The sequence below is a fragment of the Balaenoptera borealis genome (genome assembly GCF_965194805.1).
Source record: "Balaenoptera borealis genome assembly, chromosome: 1".
In the NCBI taxonomy this organism is placed as follows: Eukaryota; Metazoa; Chordata; class Mammalia; order Artiodactyla; family Balaenopteridae; genus Balaenoptera; species Balaenoptera borealis.
Genome location: NC_138860.1, coordinates 159256702 through 159273921, shown reverse-complemented (window position 1 = coordinate 159273921; position 17220 = coordinate 159256702). Strand labels below are relative to the sequence as shown.

Genomic DNA, 17220 nt, shown 5'->3' with positions numbered 1-17220 from the left:
TGCCCATCTTTATTGAGATATAATTGACATATAACATTGTGTAAGTTTGAGGTATACAATCCATTGATTTGATACACTTATAGATTGCAAACTGATAACCATAATAAAGGTAGCTACCACCACCAGCACGTCACATAATTACCAATTCTTTTTTGTGCTGAGAACATTTAAGATCTACTCTTTTAGCAACTTTCAAATATATAATACACCAATGAACTTTTTATACTCTGTTCCAGTAAAATCCACCAGATTGTCTTGCATATTGGTGGCTCTTTTACTTATGCATAGTTGTCAAGACATGTATTAGTCATTTAGAATTTATTGGTTCACTGTGCAGATATTTCAAATGTTGACACATTTCATTGTATAACATAAAAAACTCGCATTCACTAATGTCACTACCAATTTCATCAGAAAAATCTTCCTTTACTGGGAAACTATCAAGCTCACAGTAGCAGATAAAACTACTAATTTCCAACCAAAATATCAAATCACTTTGGCAACAAATACTGTCAGTTGTTTTCCTTCAAGCGACAGGTGCCCTTTGTTCATTTTAGAGAAAACACCTGCCAAATACCCAAGTCTGAATAACAATAGTTTGTCTGTTGGTTATACTTTCAGATAAGAATGAAGTTCATGGGGACTTCCCTGGTGGCGCAGTGGATAAGACTCCGCGATGCCAATGCCGAGTTTCAATCCCTAGTCAGGGAACTAGATCCCACATGCATGTTGCAAATAAGAGTTCGCATGCCACAACTAAGGAGCCCGCGTGCTGCAACTAAGGAGCCCGCCTGCTGCAACTAAGACCTGGCGCAACCAAATAAATTAAAAAAAAAAAAAGAATGTTCATAGCAGCACTGTTTGTAAAAGCAAAAGCCCAGAAACAACCCTCACTTTTATCAGTGAGGGAATGGACAAATTTTTGGTATATTCATACAATGATCTACCTCACAGTGGTGGATGAACGTCCCAGAGTTCTATCAATCAATACGGATAGATTTCAGTGTCTTAATTTGTACTCCACACAAAGCAGGGTGTGAGACAAATTCTTCAGTGCAAGAGTTTATTTAGGAGGTGATCCCAGGAATCAGAAATAGCGAGTGAGAAGAAAATGACGAAAGGGACTTCCCTGGTGGCACAGTGGTTAAAAATCCGCCTGCCAATGCAGGGGACACAGGTTCGAGCCCTGGTCTGGGAAGATCCCACGTGCCGCGGAGCAACTAAGCCAGTGCGCCACAACTACTGAGCCCACATGCCACAACTACTGAAGCCCGTGCGCCTAGAGCCCATGCTCTGAAACAAGAGAAGCCACAGCAATGAGAAGCCCACGAACGGCAACGAAGAGTAGCCCCTGCTCGCCGCAACTAGAGAAAGCCTGCGCACAGCAATGAAGACCCAAGGCAGTCTAACGTAAATAAATAAAATAAATAAATAAATAAATTTATTTAAAAAAAAGAAGAAAAGGAAGACAAACCAATAAGATGTGCATTATTGAGCTACTGATGACAGTGGGCCACTGAGCTCATTCCCACTGAGAACTCCCTGAGGAATTGTGTGGAATACAGCTCAGAATTGTCCCTCTGAAGATGTGGGGACTGGACCATTTTCCACTTACTTCCACCCCCCCAACCCCTGCCCCAAGCCCCATTGATCGATCCCCTGGGGCAATAACTTTCCTGAACTCCTGGGTTACACACAGGCTGAACAGCCTTCTCAAGCTTTGTAAAGAGCCCCGGTCAGATAAGCAAAGAGCTGCTGTGGCCTGTGAGGTGGCATGCTAGCAGCTTGCCTTCAAGTCTCAGCTACCCCGAAATTGAGTGGGTGAGGGGACATGGTGTGAGCTACCATAGGTGTCAGCTAGACTCAGAAACTAATGTTGAGTGAAAAAAGGAAATCACAGGGAATTATGTACAACGTGCTCCATCTTTATAAAGTTCAAAAATACATAAAAGTATATAACGCATGGTTAAGGAAACAATTATGGATATTATGCATATGAAATTATGGATATTCTGAAAGCAAGATAGGCGGGAAAGGGTTTATCACATATTGGGGGACAGTCAGCAAGTTTGTTTATCAGAAAGCACATGTCAGGGTGCAGTTGGAGATAAAGGCAGTGCGTTAAAGAAGGTGGCTAATTGGTGGGTGTCTTTGAAACCAATCTTCAGTTTCACTCTGATTTGGAAAGTAAGGAGGAGCAAGCTTTTAAGAAAGGGTGTGATAGGATCAAAATGTATCAAAAGCAATCACTCTGCAGTTGGCTTGGACAGGAGAAGGAGCTGAGGCGCAGAAGTCCCTTACCCTGGCAGCACGGGGAGGCTTCCCTGCTTTTAGGGAGCTTCCTCTTGCTCTGTTCCTTTATCGGGGCAGACAGGCAGGGCGTGGCTTGTCGGTGTATAGGAACAGCTGGAAGGGAGTCTGCCGGGCAGATGGAGCCCCTGGCTGAGGGCTTCAGGCATTAGAATAAAAGATGAACTTTTCCCAGGCCCGCCTCCGGAGTCCTTCCTGATGTTCCTGCCTGATGCCTCATCTCCCTGAACGCGCAGAGGGATGTTCCCAGCTTGGAGACTCCAGCTCAGCCGGTGAGGGACAAAGGGCCCCTAATTCCAAAGGTGGTGAGTCCTCCTGCCTCTCTCCTCTCTTCGTTCTTTTTAGTCCTTTGTTTTTCTCAGGATCCTCAGGTTTGTTGAAGAAACTATCCCCTTTCTTCATACTCACAAGAACATTTTAGAGGATGAAATGGAGCGACAGGAAACGAGGAGTACTAAAGGGGACAAGTGACAAGGGGACTGGATAGGTTTTGTCAAAAGACTCTCCTTTAGATATTATCGTCATCATTAAGTAGGACAGCTGTCACTTATTTAGCCCTTACTCTTAGCCAGGTCCTGGCTGTGTGCTTTCAGACAGAACAGCTGTAGATTTGCCGGGTCTTCTTAAGCTGCTTGAAGTTATCGAGGGAATTTCCATTGAATGTTTTTTTTTTTTTTTTTTAAGAAAGAAACACTTTTTAAAAAATTAATTAATTTTTGGCTGCATTGGATCTTCGTTGCTGCGTGCTGGCTTTTTCTAGTTGAGACGAGCGGGGGCTTCTCTTGTGGCAGAGCATTGGCTCTAGGTGCGCGGGCTTCAGTAGTTGTGGCACGCGGGCTCAGTAGTTGTGGTGCACGGGCTTAGTTGCTCCGCGGCATGTGAGATCTTCCCGGACCAGGGATCGAACCTGTGTCCCCTGCATTGGCAGGTGGATTCTTTTTTTTTTTTTCTGCTTTTTAAAAAAAATTTTTAATTTTATTTATTTTTTTATACAGCAGGTTCTTATTAGTTACCCATTTTATACATATTAGTGTGTACATGTCAATCCCAATCTCCCCCACCCTCCGCCACTTTCTCCCCTTGGTGTCTATACGTTTGTTCTCTACGTCTGTGTCTCTATTTCTGCCAGGCAGGTGGATTCTTAACCACTGCGCCACCAGGGAAGTCCTTACTGCATGTTTTTTTCTGCTTTAGAAGTTTTTGAAATTAAACTGTTTCAGACTTAAATGTAAATGACTGCCTGTGGGGAAAAATATTTCCAACATATGTAGTAGAAAAAAATTTGCTACTATATGAAAAATTTTACAAAACATTAAAGAGACAAATGCCCAAATAGAAAAATGGACAAAGTATAGACAGGTAATTGACAAAGTCCAAATGACAAAGGAATAATCAAAGAAATACAAATTAAGATGAAACACAATTAATTATTTTTAGAGAGATACTGTTACTCATTAAAATAACCAAGATGTAAAAAAAAAACCCAGTTTTGTTACTCATTAAAATGACAAAGGGACTTCCCTGGTGGCACAGTGGTTAAGAATCCACCTGCCAATGCAGGGAACATGGGTTCAAGCCCTGGTCTGGGAAGATCCCACATGCTGCGGAGCAACTAAGCCCGTGTGCCACAACTACTGAGTCTGCACTCTAGAGCCCGCGAGCCACAACTACTGAAGCCCGCGTGCCTAGAGCCCATGCTCTGCGACAAGAAAAGTCAGTACAATGAGAAGCCCATGCACCGTAAGGAAGAGTAGCCCCCGCTCGCCGCAACTAGAGAAAGCCCGTGTGCAGCAATGAAGACCCAGTGCAGCCATAAATAAATAAATAAATAAATAAATAAATAAATAAATAAATAAAATGACAAAGATGTAAGAAAAAAAAAACACCCCAGTAATGGCAAGGTTGTGGAGAAACAAACAATTTCATACACTTTGGTAAATGGATATGACCTCTCTGGAGGGCGGTTTGGCAATGCAAATTAAAAGTCTCACCATTTTAAAGGTGGAAAACTCAAGGCCTAAGAGTTTAAGTGACTTCCTTAAAGTTACAAAGTCACACAATTAGGAGCCAAGCCAAGTCTAGAACTAAGCCTTATAACTTGGCCCTCAATCTACTATCAGTTGTAGTGATAAAGCTTATAATAGCAATGCATTGGGAAAAAACCTGAATATTCTACAATATGGAATTATTTTTTAAATTCTTGCATATTCATGATGGAACACTGAAATCATTAAAAGAATATTTGATGGCATGGGAAAACTACATAATATAGTTCTTGGTGAAAATGTTGGGTATTAAAACAATATATACAGTATAGTCCTACTTTTAAAAAAAGTTATATACATACACAGAAAAAATATTTGAAGAACCATATTGTCTTCAGGTGGAGGAATTACAAGTGATTTCAAATATTTTTGTCCTTTTATTCTTGTAATTTCCAGATTTTCTATAATAGCTAGGATAGAAAAAGCAATAAATTTTATTTGATAAAAATTGTAAAACAACTGAAATGCCATAGGGCTATGCTGGAGGTGACTTGGAGCTGGCTGACCGTGGGTGCCTGTCAGGGCAGGGAGCGTCCATCCCGGAGGGCAACGAGAGGGGCCCCAGAGCCTGAGGGAATTTGAGGCCAAAGACTAGGGCACTTCAGATGGCCAAAAAGCACATGAAAATATGCTCAACATCACTAATTATTAGAGAAATGCAAATCAAAACTACAATGAAGTATCAGCTCACACCAGTCAGAATGGCCATCATCAAAAAATCTACAAACAATAAATGCTGGAGAGGGTGTGGAGAAAAGGGAATCCTCCTGCGCTGTTGGTGGGAATGTAAATTGGTGCAGCCACTATGGAAAACAGTATGGAGGTTCCTTAAGAAACTAAAAATAGAACTACCATATGACGCAGCAATCCCACTACTGGGCATATATCTGGAGAAAACCCTAATTCAAAAAGACACATGCATCCCGATGTTCGTTGCAGCACTATTTCCAATAGCCAAGACATGGAAGCAACCTAAACATCCATCGACACAGGAATGGATAAAGAAGATGTGGTACGTATATACAATGGAATATTACTCAGCCATAAAAAGAACAAAATAATGCCATTTGCAGCAACATGGATGGACCTAGAGATTATCATACTAAGTAAGTCAGACAGAGAAGACAAATATCATACGATATCACTTACATGCAGAATCTAAAAAGTGATACAAATGAACTTATTTACAAAACAGAAATAGACTCACAGACACAGAAAACAAACTTATGGTCACCAAAGGGGATAGAGAGGGAGATGGGGAGAGATAAATTAGGAGTTTGAGATTAACATATACACACTACTGTATATAAAATAGATAACTAATAAGGGCCTACTGTATAGCACAGGGAACTCTACTCAATACTCTGTAATGGCCTATATGGGAAAATAATCTAAAAAAGAGTGGATATATGCATGTGTATAACTGATTCATTTTGCTGTACACCTGAAACTAACACAACATTATAAATCAACTATACTCCAATAAAAATTTAAAAAAAAAGACTAGGGGAGAGTGAGAAGAGAGGGCTTTTAGTTCCTTGAAGTAGGATGGATACAAGAAAAAATCAAAACCTTATATATAGCAATGAAAAAATATATATTTATATATAAAAATTTTGGGACCTAGTGTCCTACAGGTGACTTACAGCAAAGGTGGCATCTAGACAGCTGATGGTGGAAAACTCTCACTCACCATCTGTTCACCCTTTTATTTTTTCAGTCTTTTTCTTCTACCCTGTTTCCCCTCTACCATCTTTTAGTTTCCTCTCCTGTTCTTTGGTTTCTTCTCCCCACGCGGCTTGGAAACTTCCATTGAATACCATGGTTCTCCTTCACTGTTGCTCTGCCCATGGAAGGCACTCTCAGAAATAGAATCTGACTAATCCTCCTCTGAACGCAGTAATTTTGTAATCTGAAGCATCAAGTTTCCAAATTAGGTTATTTCTAGTGGAGAACTGAAAGTTAGACAAACACTCTTGAAATGTTATTTTTCCTTTTCATGAAGCAGAATTATAGCATATTGTAGCTGGAAAGGAATTTAAAGCTTCAACTTGTCAAAATTCTTTAATTAAATAAATTTCATTTTTGCTAAATTTAGTTTCATGTTGCACATTTGTTCATCAATATATTACACTTTATCAATAAGTTAGGAAATAGAGGTGAGAAAAAATTGCCCATATTTCCAACCACCTTAATTATTAACAACTATTCATATTTTATAGGACTTACTTTTAGTTCCTTTCCTACACACTATTTAATGTAGTTATAATCATTGTAAATGTATTATTTTGTATTTTGCTTTTAACACATCATTAGTTTTCATTGGAAACATAGGTTTGATGAACCATAATTTAGTCATTTCCTTATCGATGTACCTATAGATGGTCCAGTTTCTCACTATTATACAAATACTACTGACATCATGTAAACTTCTGTATTTCAGAGTCTTTCCTTAGAGTAGATTTCCAGACTATTTCTCACTGGATCAAAAGGCAAATACATTTCCTTACTTCTTGTTATTTCCCAATTTACAATGAACTCAGCAAATGTAAATGAATCTCTCAATTTAAAGATGGAAAATCAGGGCCTAAGAGTTTAAGTGACTTGCTCCAAGTTACAAAGTCACACAGATAGTAGAGACCAAGCCAAGACTAGAACCAAGCCATCTGACTCCAGTCCTCAATTCACTAGGGATATAACCCTTTCTTTACCTTTTGGTTTTATTTAGCCTTAGATTTTTGGGAATGTTGCCACTAGCTTACTCTCTGCTCTTCTCGGATGAGATTATGAGGAAGGAAATTCACACCTTTAATAAAAAAGCTAAGATCTCATATCACATTAGTCACACTCTACCCAACAACAGCAAAATACACATGAAACATTTACCAAAATAGACCATATGCTAGCACACAAAGCAAGTCAATAAATTTAAAAGGATTCAAGTCATACAAAGTATGTTTTCTGGCCACAGCAGCATTAAATTAGAAATCAATAACAGAGGCCTGTCTTCTTCCTGACTGGTCCTGGTGGTTTCTGTCTGAGAACTGCTGATAGCAATATGTTTTCAGGAAATGCCAAAATTGGGCACCTTGCCCCCCAGTTCAAAGCAATATCTATTATGCCAGATGGTCAGTTAAAAGATATCAGCCTATCTGACTACAAAGGAAAATGTGTTGTGTTATTCTTTTACCCTCTTGATTTCACCTTTGTGTGCCTCATAAAGATGATAGGGCAGATGGATTTAAGAAACTCAACTGCCAAGTGATGGGTGCTTCTGTGGATTTTCACTTCTGTTATCTGGCATGGATCAACACACCCAAGAAATAAGGAGGACTGGGACCCATGAACATTGCCTTGATATCAGACCCCAAGCGCAACATTGCTCAGAACTATGGGGTATTAAAGGCCGACAAAGGCATCTCATTCGGGGGCCTTTTTACTATTGATGATAAAGGTATCCTTTGACAGATCACCATAAATGACCTTCCTGTCTGCCACTCTGTGGATGAGACACTGAGACTAGTTCAGGCCTTCCAGTTAACTGACAAACATGGGGAAGTGTGCCCAGCTTGCTGGAAGCCTGGCTGTGATACCGTTAAGCCTGATGTCCAGAAGAGCAAAGAATATTTCTCTAAGCAGAAGTGAGCGCTGGGCCATTTTAGGGCCAGGCTCTAGTAGGCGGCCATAAAAACAAAACCTCTTTTGTACTATTGTCATGCTTAAAATACAAGACCTTACACTCAGCCCAGATGTGGTGTGGGACAGGACAGGCCTTTCATGCAGGTGTTGGGGAGGCCAGCCTTTCTTCCTCTGGGGGGAATAGTCTGAGCTGTATTATGGGGCAGGCCAACTGATGTGTACAGTAGTAGGGTATCACTTTTGATCTTTTGCAGTTTCTATTAAACTTGAACTGAGGAAAAAAAAAGAAATCAATAACAGAAAGTTATCTTGAAAATTTTCAAATATTTGGAAACTAGATAACACATTTCTAAATAATCCATAGGTCAAAGAAGAAATTTAAAGGGAAATTAGAACATATTTTGAATGTAATGAAAATGAAAACGACTACATATCAAAATTTCCAGATGTCACTAAGGTAATGCCTAAGGAGAAATTTATGACTAAGCAACTAATGACTATATTAGAAAAGAGGACAAATAAAGTCATCTGTATTGTACTAAATGACAGTATTAGGAAAGAAGATCACAAATCAATGACCTAAGCAACAAGGAAAAGAAGAACAAATTAAACCCAAAGTAAGCAAAAGAAAGGAAGTAATAAAGATCTGAGCAAAAACTAATACAATAGGAAACAGAAAAACATTAGAGAAAATCAATGAAACCAAAAGCTGGTTCTTTGAGATCAATAAAATTGATAAACCTCTAGTCAGACTGATCAAGAAAAAAGAGACACGAATTACCATTATCAAGAAGGAGAGAGGTGACATTATTACGGATTCTATATATAGTAAAAGAATAATAAGGAAATATTATGAACATACTTATACCAGTTAATTAAACAAATTCCTTGAAAGAACTCAAACTACCAAAAATCACTCAAGAAGAAATAGATAACCTGAATAACCTTATACTTATTAAAGAAATTGAATGTGTATTTACAAACCTTCTCATAAAGAAAACTCCAGGCCCAGGTGCTTTCCTGATGATTTCCATCAAACATTTGAGGAAGAAATAATATTAATGCTGCACAAACTCTTCCAGAAAATTGAAAAGGGGGGAATACTTCTTATTTCATTCTTTGTGACCAGCATTACCCTAATTACCAAAGTTAGAAAAGGATATTACAAGAGAAGTACTGACCCATATCCCTTATGGACATAGAGGCAAAAATTCTTAAAATTTAAAAAAATTTTATCCAAAGATATATAAAAAGGACACTACCTCATGACTGACTGGAGTTTACCCCTAGAATGCAAGGTTGGTATAATATTCAAAAATATCAACCAATGTCATTTACTATATTAACAAACTAAAATTAAAAATCATATGTAAAGAATAGGCTCTTCGGCCATTTGCAGGACTCAGCTACAACTGTTGTTCTCAGGATAGTGATCCGTGTGTACATTGCACGTTCCTCTGGCTCCATGGTGATTAAGAAGAAACAGCAAGATGCGCTTGGTTTCTTAGAAGCTAACAAAATAGGATTTGAAGAAAAAGATATTGCAGCCAGTGAAGACAATTGGAAGTGGATGAGAGAAAACGTTCCTGAAAAGTCGACCAGCCAAAGGGTACCCCCTGCCACCTGAGATTTTCAATGAAAGTCAGTACTATGGGGACTAAGATGTCTTCTTTGAACCCAGAGAAAATAATGCAGTGTATGCCTTTTTAGGTTTAACAGCCCCACCTGGTTCAAAGGAAGCAGAAGCTCAGGCAAAGCAGCAGCCATGAGCCTTAAACATTTTGCCTTAAGAATCCTGAAAAAGGAGTCTCCAAAATTATCTTGGCTTCAAAAGAAATAGCCTTAATGTTGAAATAATAGATTAGTTGGTGTTTTCACATGCAAACAATCAAAATGAATACATAATTAAAATGTGAACGTTATGATGAGAAGAATGGGAGATGAACATAAAATTTTAAGTAGATGTCATGGAATAGTATTGTTGTCTGCTGACATTTTATGTACTTCAGTGATTTTGAAAAGCAAACACCTGTTCCCTTTTTTGGTATTATTATTGCAGCTTAAGCATATCTGTAGCTCTACACTGAGTAATTTTGAAAGGAGAGTGAGAAAGAATCTGTGTCTTGTTGCCAAATTGCCTCATTAGTTTTAGTGAACAAAAATATGTACCTTTCTGATGTGAAATAGTTGTGATTAAAAACTAGTTGCAAATAATGTTTATGATATTCCAGACATTATAATTTCCTATAGTAATTATAACATTCCTATTCTTTTGAAGTTGAAACTTCTATGTACTGAACCACAGGTTTTCTAAGCTTCTAAATGTAGCCTTTCATTGCATATTTCAGTGGTCAGAACAGATGACCTCACACACACACATACACACACACACAAAGTTGTATTCAGTTGACAAGTTTCTTGATTAACTACACAGCTATGATGCAATCACGTTACTAATTTGCTTGCCCAGTGAAATATGCTTATAAACGTTATGGAAGTGGGATGGTAAATAAGTTTAAAATGGCACCCTTTTGCAAAGAGTTCAGACTTTTAATTAACTATTTTAAAATGGGTTGGAACTGGGAAATCCCTGGCATTCCAGTGGTTAGGACTCCACGCGTCCACTCCAGGGGGCACAGGTTCGATGCCTGGTCAGGAAACTAAGATCTCGCGAGCCGTGTGGCATGGCCAAAAAAGAAATAGGTTGGAACTCATTTTTCCCCTTTTAAAACAACTTGTGATCATGAATGCCATTATCTCTCAGATATTTGACCTTTTTGTTTCAGCTTAGGCGTATATTGTATGAGTACGTTAATCTAAGCAGAGAGAATCTTTTCTATGCCTCTATTCCAGCGAATAGCAGATAAAAGGATAGTAATAATCCTTTTATATTTAATAATAAAATTTTATTATAATTTAATATTATTAAATATTATTTTATTTAATAATCAGATAAAAGGATCAATTTTAAAACTGTTAATTTTGAAAACTTCTAAGAAGCCAAAACATTATGGCCTAAATCACCCAGAAGACATATATATTGTATTTTAATTCCACGTTAACTTTCTATCGATACTTTAGTTCCACAGTACTAAAAGCGAACACCTTTTACTTTAAAGTACTTTATCCTATCATTTGATGTATGCAAGTCTGTGCTCTTTGCCAAAATCAACATATAATGAAGACATGGTTTTGTTTACTGAGATTCAAACTTGATGCAATGCTTTAAAATAAACTCAGTACTTTCAGAAACATAAAAAAAATCATATGTATAAAATAAATAAGCTACAAGTATATATAGTACAACAAGGCAATATAGCCAATATTTTAGAATAACTATAAATGGAATATAACCTTTAAAATTTTTGAATCACTATGTTGTACAACTGAAACTTATATAATATTGTATATCAACTATACTTCAATAAAAAAAGGGGAAAATTGTGTGATCATCTCAATACATACAGACATATCAGTTGACAAAATTAACATCCATTCTTGATAAAAACTCTCAGAAAACTAGAAATAGAAGGGAATTTCCTGACCTTGATAAAAGGCATCTATGAAAACCTTATGGCTACCATTATACCTAATGGTGAAAGAAGGAATGTTTTCCCTAGGATCAGGAACAAGGCAAGGAGCCAAGACAACAAGGCAAGATAAGGAAATAAAAGACATTCAGATTAAAAAGGAAGAAGTAAGAGCTTCCCTGGTGGCGCAGTGGTTGAGAATCTGCCTGCCAATGCAGGGGACACGGGTTCGAGCCCTGGTCTGGGAAGATCCCACATGCCGCGGAGCAACTGGGCCTGTGAGCCACAATTACTGAGCTTGCGTGTCTGGAGCCTGTGCTCCACAACAAGAGAGGCCGCGATAGTGAGAGGCCCGCGCACCGCGATGAAGAGTGGCCCCCGCTTGCCACAACTAGAGAAAGCCCTCGCACAGAAACGAAGACCCATCACAGCCATAAATAAATAAATAAATAAATAATTTAAATAAATAAATAAATAAATAAAAAGGAAGAAGTAAGACTGTCTTTACTCATAGGTGATGTGATCTTCTATACAGAAAATCCTATGTAATCTGCAGAAATGCTAGAATTAGTAAATGAGTTTAGCAAGGTCAGGGATATAAGACAAAATATACAAAAATCAATTGTATTTTTATATGTTAGTAATGAAAAATCAGAAATTAATAACTTAATACTATTTATAATAACATCAAAATATTAAATACTTATGAATAAAGCTGACAAAAGATGTGCAAGATCTATACACTGAAAACTATAAAATACTGCTGAAAGAAATTAAAGAAGACCTAAATTAGTAGAGAGATAAACTGTTCATTGGCCAGAACACTCAATATTGTTAAGATATCAATGGTCCCCAAATTGTGTCATGTACATTGAACTTTAGGAAGTGAAATTATGCTTTATATTTATTAGGGGAACTTTCTTCATAAAGGAATTTCATGATAACCACTCTGAGAAGTGAGGAGGTGATTTGTGCATTTTGTAACTCATGATACAAGGCTGTGCATTCATTCATTCACTCATCTATTTATCCATGTTTTACATTCTACCTACTTCCAGAAAGGATCCCGTCAGTTTGCTTGCATGATGCCCTGATATGTGCAAGATTGCCTTGTTCTGAGTGTAAAATGAGGACAGTAATACTTATTTCTCAGGGTTGTTGTCAATAGCAAAGATAATATATGTAGAGTACCCACAGATGCAATAAATTGGAGCCATTATGGATATAGAACAATATTAATAACTCAAAAATATATTTATGATTTAGTATTAATTCAATCTTACAGTAACATAATGTTGATATATTATAATATAAGTTAACTGAGGACATGATGGAAGAAGACCATCCTGGTCAACCAGATCAGAAGAATAGATCTGGAGATCAGTACGGTGACCAGATAGAGGGTTATTACATCCATGCAAGAAAATAGGAAATAAAAGATTTGGCAGCACTTAATTTTCCACTCAAAGCTCTGAGAAGAGATGCTGTAAAGCAACTGTGGCTGTGGCTTCTGATTTTGGACCTCGGAGGCACTTCCTGCTGTGCTTCTTTGCCTCCTGGACTGTGTGTGCCTTTGCCCAAAGTGGATTCTGTTTCTTCTCTTTCTCCATCCCTTCCTGGTCATCCTCCTCCTTCTTTTAATATATTTGATTCCTGGTAATCACAGTTATACATGTTCAAGGTAGAAAATTTAGAAAATACACAGGGAAAACCATAAAGATCACCTTCATTTCCCTCTCCCACCCTCAGAAATAACCATTGCTTAATATCTACATTTTTGCCTTTTTTCTAAGCATATTCTGCCTAAATTGTATCATCCTATGCATCGTTTTAAAAATTTATTGTTTGGGATATAGTGAAAATTTCCCAGTGCTATTAAAGATTGTTCTATCATGTGATTATGAAATACTGCATAGTATTTAATTGCAAGAATGTACCATAAATATTCATTCCCATTTTAGTGGACTTTTAGGTTGTCTTCAATTTTTTCTTTTCGTAAATAACTTTGTAATGAGCATCCGTGCCATCAAATCCTTATGCATATCCTTATTTATTTCTGTAGTATTCTTTTCTGGAGGTGAAATTACTGGATTAAAACTTTTGCCTACGTGTAAACCTTTTGATACTTATTGCTAAATTATCCTTTAGCAACGAAAGTTGTTTAGCAATGGACAAGGGAGTCAGTTTGCCCACATGTGTGCTAACTCTGGGTATTTTTCCCCCTGATATTTGATAATTTGAAGGAAGACAAAGCATATCTAACTGGGTCTTAATTTGCATTTCTCTAATGACTAGAGAGTGAAATTCCTGTATCTGGTGTCATCCTTTCTAGCTCTCCTCCGGAAGCCACCTCACCTGCCCTCATTACTCAGACAGACAATTGGATGGAAGGACTTCATTTGCTTTTTTTTAAAAATAAAAATATATATTACATTTATTTGTATTTTAACAACCCACATTGTCAGTTTTTAATTATTCTTCATTTATTTCCAACTTTTTTTTTTTTTTAATTTTTGGCTGTGTTGGGTCTTCGTTACTGCACGTGGGCTTTCTTTAGTTGCGGCGAGCAGGGGCTACTCTTCGTTGTGGTGCGCGGGCTTCTCATTGCGGTGGCTTCTCTTGTCGCAGAGCACAGGCTCTAGGCGCGCAGGCTTCAGTAGTTGTGGCGTGCGGGCTCAGTAATTGTGGCCCGCAGGCTCTAGAGTGCAGGCTCAGTAGTTGTGGTGCACGGGCTTAGTTGCTCCGCGGCATGTGGAATCTTCCCACGGCTCGAACTCGTGTCCCCTGCATTGGCAGGCGGATTCTTAACCACTGTGCCACCAGGGAAGTCCTACTTTTTTATTCTTAGTATCTGGTGCAGACCATTGAACCGCATGTTCTCTATGAAAGCTCACTATAGCCCTATCTACGAGGTGGGTGCTATTATTAACTCCACTTCATGTGTGAACGAGAGGAGACTTGGAGTAAACTAGCCTGTCCAAGGTCACACCAGGGAGGTGATGGCAGAACCAGGGCTTGAACCCAGGCTGACTCTAGAGCCCATCCTCTTAATCACTTAATAAACTATCTGAATCTAGGAAGATGGGGCCCTGGGGGTCTCCTCTTATTAAATTTCAGGCAGCCCTGGTTCAGCTTGCAGCTCCACATCACTCTGGGCATGGCTACCCAGGTTGTGTTTCAAAAATACCTTCTCATTGAGGGTTTGGGGATTGGGCTAATTCCAGGGCATCCAGGGCCCTGCCTACTTCCACCTTCAACCTTTAATTGATAAGGTAGAGAGCCTTTCTCATTTACCTAACTTGTCCTGTTCACTTTCTGAGTAGATGGTAACCTGCAGGAAAGTGGGTGGGATAGAGGCAAAACAAACAAACAAACAAACAAAAACAACAACAACAAAACCATCCTAAACATATTCCTAACCTTACAATGTCCTAGCGTTATGTTGCCACTTGCAACATCAGGGGATTAGAGGGATTGTTATATGCATGCATCATGATTTTAAAACAACAAACAAAGAAAACAAGCCTAAAGCAGTGTGCTGTTTGCTGTGAGAAAAACAGAATTGGAAATGTGTTCAAAGCTTGAGTCCATCTTCAGTTTCCCCATCTTGCTTTGACTGCCCCACCTCCTCCAAGCCCCACTTTGCCATCTTCCAAGACCTGCAGAGATCTGGCCTTACGACTTCCATAAAACTCTCCTCTTTTTTTTTTTTTGTCAGTGCCACGCGGCTCGTGGGATCTTAGTTCCCTGACCAGGTATTGAACCCAGCCCCTCTGCAGTGAAAGCGCTAAGTCCTAACCACTGGACTGCCAGGGAATTTCCAAAACCCTCTTCTTTGGAAAGTATTTGAAGTCTTGGAGAGAATGTAAGAGACAGTTTCTCTCTTCCTTGAGTATTTGCATTTGAACTTCAACCCCAGGGGTGGCATGAAAGATTTGTTTCCTGCTCAAGGAATTTCAGACAATAGCAAGTAGGAGGGGAAAGAGTCGTACAGGAGGGAATCCCTTAGGGTCTCCCTGTGGTTAGTGCACACAGTGACCCACACCTCCCAGGGATGATCGTCCTCTTTTAGTTTAGTAATAATAACAACAGGCATATGTGGCAAGTGCTCCACATGCATCATGTCCTTGAACCCTCACATTTGCCTGTGAAGAAGGTTCCCCATTTATACATTAAGAACTGAAGACCCACAGATGTCAACTTTCCCAGGGACACAGAACTAGGACATGGGTGGAGCTAAGACTTGAACCCAGGTCTTTCTAACTCCAGACCCTGAACTTGTAGGATTAGTGCCTTCATAATGAAATGGAGGAACTTCACTGCCTTGATTTCTTGTTTCAAACTTGAGTCAAACTTGAAAAGCTGTCAGGGAAGAGCTCCAGGCTACATTGTGGGTCCACGATTGGCTTGCAATAGGCACTTCCCAAGCCTGACCTGGGACACTAAATGCAAAAAGAAGCCAGTCCTCCCGTGTTTACCTGGTTAGTTCTGGGTATAGGTTCTCATTCTTCTAGACTCCTCCCTGTGCCTTCTAAATCACACTCAGAGTGTCACCCTCCAGTGCTCACTCATGGCATTTATACACTTAACCATGATGCCAGCCTCTGTGTTGAGCACTTACCTCCTTCAATCCTCACAATGATTCTGCCAGGAGGCACAGTTATTATACCCATTTCAAAGACGGAGAAACTGAGTCCCAGAGACTCAGGCCACATGGAGGTAAGCAGCAGAGCTGGGATTCAATACCTGGCCTGTGACTCCAGAGTGTACCCAATGCAGCCTCCATCTCTGCCCCACCTCCTGGGTGGTACCCTTTCTCCCATCAAGCTCGCCAACTCTTTCTGATGTCTCCCTGTGTCTGTCCTCCTAGTTTGGATGAAGATGGCAAGTTCCTCAGGCTCCTGGCTCTCCAGATGCTTCATCACACTCATCTTCCTCCAGTTGCCTTTGCATGTGTCAGGTGAGAGTTTCTGTACCTCTTTCCCTGCCTGGGACATCTGACAAAGGGGTTCCAAGAATAAGGAGGCCAGGCCCAGGGCCTTATTTCTTCTTGGTTGCATGTTCCAGAGGGCAGGCCGGGCTTGGCGAGCCTCAGTCTCTCTCCGGGGGTCACACAGTGCTGAGCGAGAATTCACATCCAGCTTAGGCTCTTTGCCACTTGTCATAGAGCCTCTTCTGCTGTTATTTTCTTCGCTAGTTCTTCTTTTCGTTCTTCTTTCTCTCCTGTCTAGACGTTCGGCTTGTTGCTGTAACACCATAGAAATTGTTTTGCCCCTGCTGATAGGGCTCAGGGCAAAGAGTTCATTGACTGCTGTTCTATCCCAGAGTGAGGATTCGAAGGGGCAGCAGATGGGTGCTCATGAGAAGACTATAGCGGTTCCTGAGGAAGCACCTCCAGCTCTCCAAAGTCTGGGGCAGGATGAGATTGTGGTTGAGATGCTGAGTTTGACTCATTGTCTTCAGGCAGGACCATTGAAACCAATCCTGAGAGATAAACATCTCACTTTAAAGTCATCCCTGGGTCATCTGGGGTTTGAGTCGCTGAGAGAAGCAGAGAGCCTCACCAACTTGGCTGGAGGTCTCTCTCAAGGTGATGGAGGCAGTTGGGATGTGCCTGAGTCACCTGCCATTTGAGGTGGGGCCCTTGGCATGGAGAAGGTCTCAGAGGGTGGTCACAGGTGGTTTCTGTTTCAGCC

General features: G+C 39.6%; 2 pseudogenes across 2 annotated transcripts; both read left to right on the top strand.

The window, feature by feature from the left end:
• Positions 1-2588: 2588 nt before the first annotated feature.
• LOC309610139 (peroxiredoxin-1 pseudogene) lies at positions 2589-8328 on the top strand (annotated as a pseudogene). Its single transcript has one exon. The product of its transcript is annotated as a peroxiredoxin-1 pseudogene (transcript).
• A 1035-nt stretch (positions 8329-9363) lies between these two features.
• On the top strand, positions 9364-11691 carry LOC309620761 (adapter SH3BGRL pseudogene; annotated as a pseudogene). Its single transcript has one exon. The product of its transcript is annotated as an adapter SH3BGRL pseudogene (transcript).
• The last annotated feature ends 5529 nt before the right edge of the window (positions 11692-17220 follow it).